Raw genomic sequence first — 11,742 nt, 5'->3', positions numbered from 1 at the left:
AGGAAAGCCAGTTGCCAACAATTCCAGCCTCAAACTGTTAAACCCTTTTCTGGACTCCTCGGGTATAATTCGAGTCGGTGGCCGGCTGAAACTATCGACTGAATCGTACACCACCAAACACCAAATTTTGCTACCTGGCTTCCACAAATTCACCAGGTTATTGTTGATGTCATACCATCGCAAATTGATACACGGAGGAGTATCGCTCACCCTCGGCACCGTGCGGAATGAGTACTGGCCTACGAACGGAAGAAGAGCAGTGCGCAGCGTGATTCGTACCTGCTATCGATGTACGCGTGCAAACCCTCGTCCATTGCAGCAGCCCGTTGGTCAACTTCCCCTTACCCGAGTCACCCCAAGTCGCCCCTTTGCTTTCACGGAATTGACTACTGTGGACCTGTATTTGTAAAAACCGCCTACCGCAAGTCCACCCCCACCAAAGCCTATATTGCCCTCTTTGTGTGCTTCAGCACTAAAGCTGTACACCTCGAGCTAGTCGGTGATCTATCGACAGCCTCGTTCCTCTCAGCTCTCCAACTCGGGCTCCCAACTTCGGCGGCCTTTGGGAAGCCGGGGTGAAGGTTGCGAAAAAGCACCTACTTCGTCAGTTGGGCAACTCACCCTTGTTGCACGAAGACCTAGTGACGATCCTAGCGATGATCGAAAGTGCAATGAACTCGAGGCCGTTGGCCCCGCTTTCAGAGGATCCAAACGATTTTCAAGCCATCACGCCAAGTCATTTTTTGATTGGCTCTTCCCAGCAAGCTCTACCACAACCGGATATGAAAGAGATTCCCGGAAACCGGCTGCGAAACCGGTACGACGTCATCCAGCAGAAACAGCAACTTTTCTGGTACCACTGGCGGACGGAGTACCTGAAGGAACTTCAACGTCTGTCCACAAGCAACCCAAAGCGAGCCAATCTGAAGGTTGGTCAAGTGATGATCCTGCAAGACAGCTGCCTGCCACCCGTACGCTGGCCCCTCGTTCGCGTAGTGGAACTGCATCCAGGACAAGATGGCGTGACGCGTGTGGTGACAGTTCGCACTCCAACCGGTGCGATAATGAAGCGAGCAGTGACGAAGCTGTGTCCGTTACCCATACCGGACGAAGAAGAGACCACCTGTGCAGACGATTCTACGAACGCCTCTACTTTAGGACATCATTGATTATGAAATAGCAGTGAGTAATATTAGAAATTAACAGCTATGAACTCCTAGATAAGTTTTGCGGTGAAATGTTAAATTTCAGGTGGCCGGCCTATGTAATAGTTCAGTATAGGCGCACCTCTAGTTGTAAGTAACTCCACATTTGAACTTAAGAACTAGGAATTAGAATCCATCTCCAAAATGATGATAAAACAGATTAGTCAAAAAACGCATTTGCATATGCCATTGTCTGGCCTTTTTTTGCGTTTCATCGACTTCGTCATATCCTTTTTGCTTTCACTTTTGTGATACTATTAGTCGAGACCAGCTCGTGCAATAAACACCATACAGTGTACCAATAGAGTAAAATATATCGTTTTTTTGCAAACGGCTCAATAAATTGAAGTTTTCGTTAGTATAAATTCGCGTCGTGTTGGAAGTGATTTCTTACCCGAAAAATAGCCCGTGATTCGACCCCGTAATACAACACATTCCTTAGGTAAAATTCTCTAAACATCTTCTGAGAAAATTTTGAAGGAGTTCTGATTTTTTGATTCTCAATGTATCCATGAATCATTTTCCAAAAAACAATCCATAAAGTACTTTCGAGAAAGTTCATGGAAGGTTTTATAGATGAATGCTTTAACTTGTATTTATGGGAATCTCTATGGAAAAAATAGAAATTCGAAGATGAATTTCTGGAACAATTTTTGCAAGAATTTTTGAAAGTAATTTCTGAAGTATTTTCTAAGGAAATCCTTGCAATATTTTATGTAGCTCTCCGTGCAAGACTTTCTTGAGGAGTTTTTGAAGAAATTTCTGGAAGACATTCTTATGTATAAAGGGATCTCTAGATGATTTAGTAAAAAAAATCGAACTGAATTTCTTCAGGATTTTGTGGAGTTTCGAAAGGAGTTCCTGAAAGAGTTTCTCCGATAATCCCTGGGATTTTTTTTTCAGGAACTCATGAAAGAATTTTCAAACGAATAGGGTGAATTTCAGCAAGGGTCCATAAAAGAATTATCGAAAAATCTGTGGGAATTTTGCAAAGTTATACTTGTAGAAATTTAAAAAGTAATATTTAGGGGAAAATATAGCGATATTTTCTCAATATAAGTCAAATTTATAATAAAACCCCTGGGAGATTTTCTGAAAGAACCCCTCGAAAAAAATGTGTAGCAACCCCTAGGGCAGTTTCTGTAGGAATCTCTGCAGAATTTTCCCGAATGGATCTTACAATTTTTTGAAAAGAGTCCCTGAGGAATTTCTAAAGAAGTCCCAGGAAGTTTTTTCTGACAAAAATTCAGACTAAAAAAAAATCCCTGGAGAATTTCTGAAACAAACCCCGGAGAAAGTTTTGGAGTGATCGTTTGAGAGAATACTCAATGGAATTTCCTAAGGATTTTTTTAAACAAAAATCTTGATAAGTCCCGAAAAAATAGGGTTAATGTCTGCAGGATCTCTGGAGAAATTCCTGAATAAATAACCCTAAAAAAATCCCGAATGAATCCATGTATGATTTTTTGAAAGAAGCAATGAGGGGTTTTTGGCCGCCTTAAAAAGTGTTTTAGAAGAATTTTATGAAGAAATTTTTGGTGGATTTTCTAATGGAATCGCCAAAAGATTCGTCAAATGAATGCCTAGAGAAATTTTTGAAGAAATATCCAGTAGAATTTCTGAAGTAATCCTTTGGGCCAATTTCTTAAACAATTCATGCCAGATTTTGAAAAAGAATTCTTTGTGAAACTTCTGGAGGAGGATGCCAAAAACTCCGAACCTTTTATCGAAAGCTCAGTTTTCACATGTTTTGGTCCATTTTGGTATACAATTCAAACAAAAAAAATTGCTTCGATTTTATATTAAACTAGCTGTCCCGGCAAACGTCGTACTGCCTGTCTACTATGTTTTTTTGACATGCAGCTCAAATTGCCCGAAAAATGGAATTCCAATTTTTTCCGATTTTGTTACTTTCCCGTTAGATTGTGCGATATTTGCCAGAAAACCGTTCGCCAGAAAACCATTCGCCAGAATGACAAACGCCAGAAAACCATTTGCCAGAAAGTACCATTTGCCAGAATACTATTTGCCCGAAAGTACTATTTGCCAGAATGTACCAATCCCCAGAATTTAATATTAAATATTAAGTTCTGGGGATTGGTACATTCTGGTAAAGGGTACTTTCGGGCAAATAGAAATTTTCTCCGTTTTCTAAGAATTAATTGAAACTAAAGATGTGATTGTGAGAATTTGGTGGATATAATTCAGTCCATTTACATAAAAAAATGTCATAAGTTTCAATCGTTTACAATAATTCAATATTTTCACTGCTAGGATGATCTCTTGGTTTGTTCCGAGAAAGGACGACTAGGGCTAGAACAACGAAAACAACAGGAAATGATTCACCGGTAGTTCTTGAGCAAAGAGAAAATCGATGAAGAGAAATCGATCATAGCAGATACGCGCGAGACTTCGATGTAACTAGGCTATAAGTGCATATGTCCACAAATATCTGGTATGGTCAAAATACTGCTGACCGAAGTCCATTAGGCCGAATGTTCAATAGGTAGAATGGTGATCACGAATCGTAATTCAGTGATTATGGAACAGGAATTGGAACGGTTTCTTAAATTTGTTCGGTTTTCCAATAATTAGCTGATACTTATACAATATTAATATTGCCTTATTGTTTTACTGCAATCAACAATGTATGCCAAAAACTAGTCTTACGATGAAACTAGAAAGAACAGCCTATGTTCAAAAGAAGGCAAAATTCACTAGTTGAACATCAACGGTTTTGGTGCAAAAAACTATTTTTCTACAATGAAACTATTCTCTCTAGTTCAAATAGTGAATTTTTCCTTCTTCTGAACACAGGCTGTTCTTTCTAGTTTCATCTAGTCTAGTTTTTGGCATAAATTGTTGATTATATTAGAATCGTAAAGCAATATTGATATTGCGGAACAAATAGTTAAATTATTGAAAAAAAAAAATAACAGATCTTAAACCCGTATATTGTTCCTATATTTAAAAGAAGGAAAGATTCATGGGTAAAATTCAGTAGCTCTAATGGTCGATTTCTTCACCTCGGCTTACCCGGTAAGCCAGGCTTACCCATATAGTTAAACCAGGATTAACGCTTTAGCCAGGGTGAAGAAATCGGCCCTAACTTCAACAATTGTTTTGACAGCATAAAAGAAGAAAACGAAAAAAAAATATGGCCATTCGGCAAAATAACTTTTTGACTCAATGACATTCGACCCAATGGCCTTCAGCCGAATGCCCTCACACCATTGATAGTAAGATTCTATAACAGTAGCCGGAGCGCCATTAGATAAGCCCAAATATGTTAAGCTCACATGTTACAATCACCGTGATAAGGGAATATATTGGTTAGAAATGGCGCACATAAACTAAGAAGTTCATCTAGAAAGAACAGCAGATGATTAAAAGAAGGAATAAACTGCTGGAAATATTAGAATCAATTTCCTCAAGAACAAGCTTTTTAGGCCATATATTCGGCCTAATGGTACATTCAAGCTTGTGATATTGGGGGTACTGGCTTTCGGGCAGTGACAGTCAGGCTAATGGTATAGGTAAAACCGTCACTTAAGTTATTATTTCTGTGTATTTTACTTGTTGCTTCTATAAGGTTTTTGTGTATGGTATTCGATTGACTTCAGTGTGTGATCAACAATTCCGGGTAATTTTGCTGTTTGGCACCAAAATTATTACTTAAAGAGATCATGTTATTTTTATTGTCAAAAATAAGCTTTAAAATTACTTTCAAATGAAAGAAGGGAATCTTTGAAAAATGTTAGTTAAGCCAAAAATTCCATATCAGTAAAAGCTGGAAAGAACATCCTACGTGTTGAAGAAAGGAAAATTTTTCTATTGATCAAATTCCATCAAAATAATATTTGATCAATTGGATCCACATCCTGATCAACTTGTCCACAAAACAAATTTGTGGAAATGTTCTAGCTGTTCTTCGCAATAAAATATTAAATAACGTAAGAGATTTAATGTATTGTAAAGTTTGAAAGGTTTGAGTTCACATCAATTTTTTGTTTCAGAGTGATTTGCCCTTCTTCAAACTATAGGCTTTTCTTTAAAAGTTACTCTAAAATTATTTAATGTTTGCTCTTACATCAGTTCCAATAATTTATTTAACTTTCGCATATAAATCTGAACAAAATTAAAATTTTACATTTTTACAATCGTTATTGTGGGCTAATCGGCCCAAAACAAATAAAAAACACGATTTATTTTTTCAATAAGAATGCTTTAAATTATCATTAGATTGCGACCACTTCTGGATTGAGAACTTCGGAAAATTTCTGGGAAATGGTACTTTCTGGAGAATGGTACATTCTGGCAAATGGTTTTCTGGGAAATGGTTCTTTCTGGCAAACGGTTTTCTGGGAAATGGTATTTTCTGGCAAATGTCATTCTGGCCAGTGGCATTCTGGCGAATGGTTTTCTGGCAAATATCGCACAATCTCCCGTTAGATTTTCTCATTAATTTTTTCGTACGTGATGTCGGAGAATCGTTATTCCATAGTAGTTCGAGAGGTGCACTCGAATAAACAATAAACTACTAGTGCTTCTTGCATAGAGGGACATTGTTAAAACCTCGACAGTGGGGCAAAAGTTCGCACTAGATTTCTGCATCTAGTACATCAATATAATTACAGAATCTTTGAAGCAATGATGATTTCGTATAGAATCTACTATATATGTATAATATGTGTAGTATGCACCCTGAAATCGTTTCGGCAGAGGGTTTAAACTTAGTTTTGTGAGAAGTTCCTTTGTAAGGCAAACTTTATATTCACACATTTAAATCAAGAAATGAAAAATGGCTTAAAAAAACATTTTAATACAATTTCTTCGTCATCCTCGTCGTGTCTTTTCGTAAGTTTCTGAAGTTCTTATGTTTATCTACTTTACCGGGGTCTTTCATAGCTTAGTTTGTAAATTGACAGCTATAACTCATCACCATACTGACGGGGATAAGATTCGATTACGGTCCCGTTCACCAGATTTGCTGCACATTTGTTTTTTTTATGTATTTTGTGCAACATGTATCTCTATGATTACCCCACAATGTATTTTGACAACTTCAGTAACGCTGGAAAGGACAGCTCTTAGTTAATATTTGTGGAAGTCTTTATAAAAGACACTCTATACAAAAGCTGAACACCAGGTCGTATTCCAGTTGGGGCGTAATGCTAAGAACAGAAGGAAACAGATTTCATGGCTAGAGTGATAAGACGAACATGAATTAACATGAAATAAATGAACATCAAATCAATAAACTATCCTGTACAAGGTGCGAACTTTTGCCCCGCATAATGCGAACTTTTGCCCCCACTATGGGGCAAAAGTTCGCATGAGAGTACTTGTATTAAAATTTGTATTACTAAAACTTCAAAAAGAACGTGAAAAAATCTAGTACTACGTTTTGAAGGCAACATGATAGGAACCCGTTTAACGAAGAAAAATTATATTGTTCTTTTTTCGTTTATTAGTTATTTTGTGAAGTCTGTTAGGTGCGAACTTTTGCCTCGCATTACTCTATAGTGATTATTTTTGGCATAGAGTTCATGCATTGATGCGTGAAAGCTAGTCGTTGGGTGAAAGATTGTTTGATCATTACTATGAAGGTGAAATGGCACAGTTCGCTTAGTTGCATAACGTTAAGGCGTTTTTATGATACTTTATGATAGACTGGAACTGTACTGTGGAAGTTGGAAGGAAGGGAAATGGATTTCTCAATCCGTGTCTGGTTCTAACGATGGCTATTTTATATGAATATCCATGAGTTGTATTTGTAGAGAGAAAATGGATGGAAATATACAAAATGGGACGGTCCAGGGCTTGAAGCAGTACCTTCTGCATACGAATCAGAAACGGTAGACACTACACCACCAGAAACCTACTGAAGATTTTATCTAACAGTTTCATTGAGCGTTACCAATTAAGCTTGCATTCAATCTCAAATACTTCAAATCTTCAAATTCAAATCACCTCCTGGAGTTGTGAAGAATTAGCAAATAAGTTAAAATTCACAAATACAAAGAAATTAAAAAAAAAAAAAAAAACCTCCTGGAGTAAATGGAAGACAAATGATTTTATATCTAAACATTGTGTGCGTCGCAAGAACTTTTCCCCACGAGAAGAAAAAAATGTCGGCGAATTTGCGATGATCTTGTTTCATTATTATTTTTTCGTTGGTTGCTTCCCCGATGCGATGTGCCTCTTGATGATGATGCTATTGATATTCGAGGCGTTAATTTTATGCACATTTTATTAAATGTGGGAAGCCATAAAATGCGCATTGGTTTCGGACGGTGGTGTTGGAAATCAAGTCATCGAATGATTTGCAGTTTGACGCGCATTTGCGGGTGGAATGCGCAAAAGGTTGAATGCAAATGTCCGAGGGTTCGTTGAACTTGCTTTCGGTGGGCTCTAGGTGGGCTTCTATATAAGGATATGCTGACAAATTGCACACTGCGTAATTTAAGTGTGTATAAATTTACAATTTTATACTCAACGTACGATGTCTACACAGAAACCGCTTAGCTCCGGTTGACCCCGCCAATCTCCATTAACCTTACCCAATTAGTAGCAAAAGGCTGCCAATTCAACTGCTAATTAGCTAGTTTAGCAATAGAATCGACAAATCATCAAACAGGATTCCCCTCGTTTGATTTCGGGGTGGCCGACTTCACCGGAGTCGTAAAACTTTGCCACCTTCGGATCGGCTGCTTCGCACACAAACAAGGAAATATTAAAAACCAATGATGGCGTTATTAAAACTTGATCATCGCGCGCTAAAGATGCCCCACGGGTATGTGTCTCCGACCTACGCTAAAGCATTCAGTACACACTTTGCCAAGTGTGCAAATTTTTCCGCACGCATAATCCAACAGGCCAACAGCGGTCTCAACATTGACAAAACATCGAAAATGTCAAGTATATGCTTTGCTGTTGGTTGATGCGTGCGGAAAAGTTTGCATACTTGGCAAAGCGTGTACTGAAAGCTTAAGACTGCACGGTGAACCCAATCCTCTGCTTCGACCAGGCCATATCACATTTCGGCACCTACATTTCAAAAGGGCGTAACTGCATTTGGAAGTAATACCTTATTTCAAAGCTGTAGGTCGTACTGCCTCCCTTACACTCAAACCACCGTGGTTGTCGGAAAGAGGAGAGTTTTTCCCATCTGGTACTTGTTGTGAAAAACATGTAAATCATAACACATGATCCACAGCTTTAAAAGAAGGTAATGATTCCAAAAGCAGTTACGCCCTTTTTAAATGTTGGTGTCGATTTTATTCCACTTTCCAAAACTCCACTTATCAGCCCGAATGCAGCCACAACCGCGCCCAATTCAAACGGCACAAACGAAAAAAAAGTCCCCAAATAACACCTCATTAAAAGACCCCCGAAGGATGGATAACAGTCCGGACTCCGGACGCGGGAGAAGGAGGCCCCACCCTTCGTCGTTACTGACTGACTAACACCTCCACCGGAATCGATTCGATTATCGGAACAGTCAGTGGAGTGGATGTTGCTTTTTTGCTGCTTCGTCGTCGTCGTTGCTGTTGGTTGTCGTGGACTTTGGTGACTTTTTGCCTGGGTTCCGTTTCGTTTGGCTTCAATGTGGTGCCGAAGTGCCGCGCGGTTGCCGCCGCCGCCAGTTCGTCTTGACAGGAAAATATATGACCCAATCAAATCGCTGGCTTAATTAAATTTTCGTCACTTTAGTCGGAACCGGAATATGTGCGTGGCGAAGGTGAGGAAGGTGATGTGATTCACTACTGGAGGTGAGGATTGCAAGTGTAAGGAATTTTGATGTCTTTTGAAGTAGTTGCTTCGAAATGGAAATTTAGTACACTTAAAAACATAAATTGTGTTATAGTTCAGCAATTTAACTGCAAAGCTTGGCTAAACGCGATTCGATATTATATAGATTTTCTTTTCTGTCTTTGAGCAACTTAGACAATCGTAGGTTATGCAATCCGTAGAAGGCCCTATTTGCATCTGCAATACGCCTTTTCAAATTCTTCAACAACTTCAAAAACATCCCCATCAATCACTACCTTAGAATTAACACCACTAGGCCTACCTCTGTATCTGCCCGCTATATTGTACTTCGTCTTGGCAGAGCTAATCATCAAGCCTATCCTCGCTGTCTCTTACTCTCCCTCTCTTTAAAGGATCATAAGCTTTCTACAGTGCGATGATAGTTCCATTCCTACACTCAGTAGCAAAAAAAAAAAAAGCCGAGCTGATTTTTTCTCCTAAAATGCGTCATGTTCAATCTGCTGCAACTTTGACAATTATCAATATTTTTGGCTGAAAATTTCACCACTTCATCATCAATATATTGATAATGTATGAACAAAATTTCAAATTAATAGAAATTATATATTTTGAGTTATAACAACTTATATGAAAAATCCATTTTTTGACATACCTTTTTCAAAAATCCGTATTTCAGTGAAAAATTAAAGTAGCTTCATAAAAATTTTACTGCAGCGTCAGTAAATATAGGAAATGTTGTGGTCAAAATTTGAAATGTTTTCATCCAGTGGTTTGGGCCACAGAAATCTTCAAAGTTGAAGTACCACTGTGGGTGCCTACAGTTTTCACTTCATATTGACCACGCTGAAACACCGGTGCAGAAAAAAAAAGCCGAGGTCGATTCGTTCCATTAATGTTTAGATTTAAGTTTTTATAATCAATCCATATTATATGACATATTTTTATTAACTTTCGTGTGGTCTGCTAGTTGTTTATGACATTCTACACGTAACACATAGTGCGTTAGGCGTTACACATAATGCGTTACAAGCATATGTACATATGTTAGTGAATATACAAGTAGTTTGTATAATTTTCAAATTTTGGCAACTGTAAAAAAAATATTATTAATACTAGTAAACAAGTTGAGGGGTATAATTGAGAATCACAAGGTATGATATAGAAAGGCATGTAACATCACTTGTTTGCTTATGATAAGGTTTTAACAGTAGCCAAAATTTGCAAATTATCCAAACTACTTGTATATTCACTAATATATGTATGTTTGTAACGCACTACGTGTAACGCGTAACGCACTATGTGTTACGTGTAGAACGCCATAAACAACTAACAGACCACACGAAAATTTATAAAAATATTTCATATAATATAGATTGTTTATTTAAACTTAGATCTAAACATTAATGGAACGAATTGACCGCGACTTTTTTTCTGCACCGGTGTTTCAGCGTGGTCAATATGGAGTGAAAACTGTATTCACCCACAGTGGTACTTCAACTTTGATGATTTCTGTGGCCAAAACCCGTGGATGAAAACATTTCAAATTTTGACCACAACATTTCCTATATTTACTGACGCTGCAGCGAAATTTTTATGAAGCTACTTAAAATTTTCACTGAAATACGGATTTTTGAAAAAGGTATGTACAAAAATGGATTTTTTCATATAAGTTGTTATAACTCAAAATATATAATTTCTATTAATTTGAAATTTTGTTCATACATTATCAATATGAATATGATGAAGTGGTAAAATTTTCAGCCAAAAATATTGATAATTGTCAAAGTTGCAGCAGATTGAACATGACGCATTTTAGGAGAAAAAATCATCTCGGCTTTTTTTTTTGCTACTGAGTGTATTTAGGCCAGACCTACTAATTGCTCCTTCGAGCAATGTTGAACAGCATTTGAAAGAGCTTCACCCTGCTTCAATCCATCTAAGGTCACAAACAAGGTAAACACTTCGTCTGCGATCCGAATACTTGATTTTGATCCAACCAGCGTTGCGCGTATCAGCCTAATTAGTATCACCGGAAAACCATGTTCTGACAGTATCTGCCAAATCTCATTTGTTTTCACTGAATCGTACGCTGTTTTAAAATCAATGAACAGATGGTAAGTCTGATCCGTCGTTGATCGGCCCTTACGAAAATCAGCCTCCTCAATAGGTCTCAGTCAGTTGTACAGAGCACGCGACAGCATCTTATATGTCGAATTTAAAAGGGTAATCCCTCTGTAATTGGCACACTCTAGTCTGTGCCCTTCGGGTATATGAGGCCATCCCACCCGAGCAATGTCGAATAACAGCCCCTAACAAAATGGTAACTGGTGCTCTCTCCAGAACTCATTTACTGATTTTGTGTTATCACTCTGATAATTCATGTTACCGCACCTGTCAAACTCTGAAGCGTCATCATCGACAACAACATCAGAAGCTAGTTATAAATGACCGAGCAATTATCTCACTGATAACAAAATGAATTTTCAATCAGATCAAATCAATTGATTTACAGAAGTTATCAGGATGCCCCTGATGATAATATAATGAGATATTTTAATAATATCGTGGAAATAATTGGTTATTACGTTGCCTACTTATTCAACCAAACTAAAAACATTGTTTTATGTCAGATAACACAGTTTGTTATCCATTTATCATGAAACTTTGCTCGGGCAACCAGCTGGTAGGCAATTCATTATCCTCCCAAATCTTTACAATAATGCTCATGCTGAATACCCGTGCGTTTACCGCCTCGGCTATA

Source organism: Aedes albopictus, chromosome 2 (genome assembly GCF_035046485.1).
Source record: "Aedes albopictus strain Foshan chromosome 2, AalbF5, whole genome shotgun sequence".
In the NCBI taxonomy this organism is placed as follows: Eukaryota; Metazoa; Arthropoda; class Insecta; order Diptera; family Culicidae; genus Aedes; species Aedes albopictus.
This window is presented reverse-complemented; position numbering follows the sequence as displayed.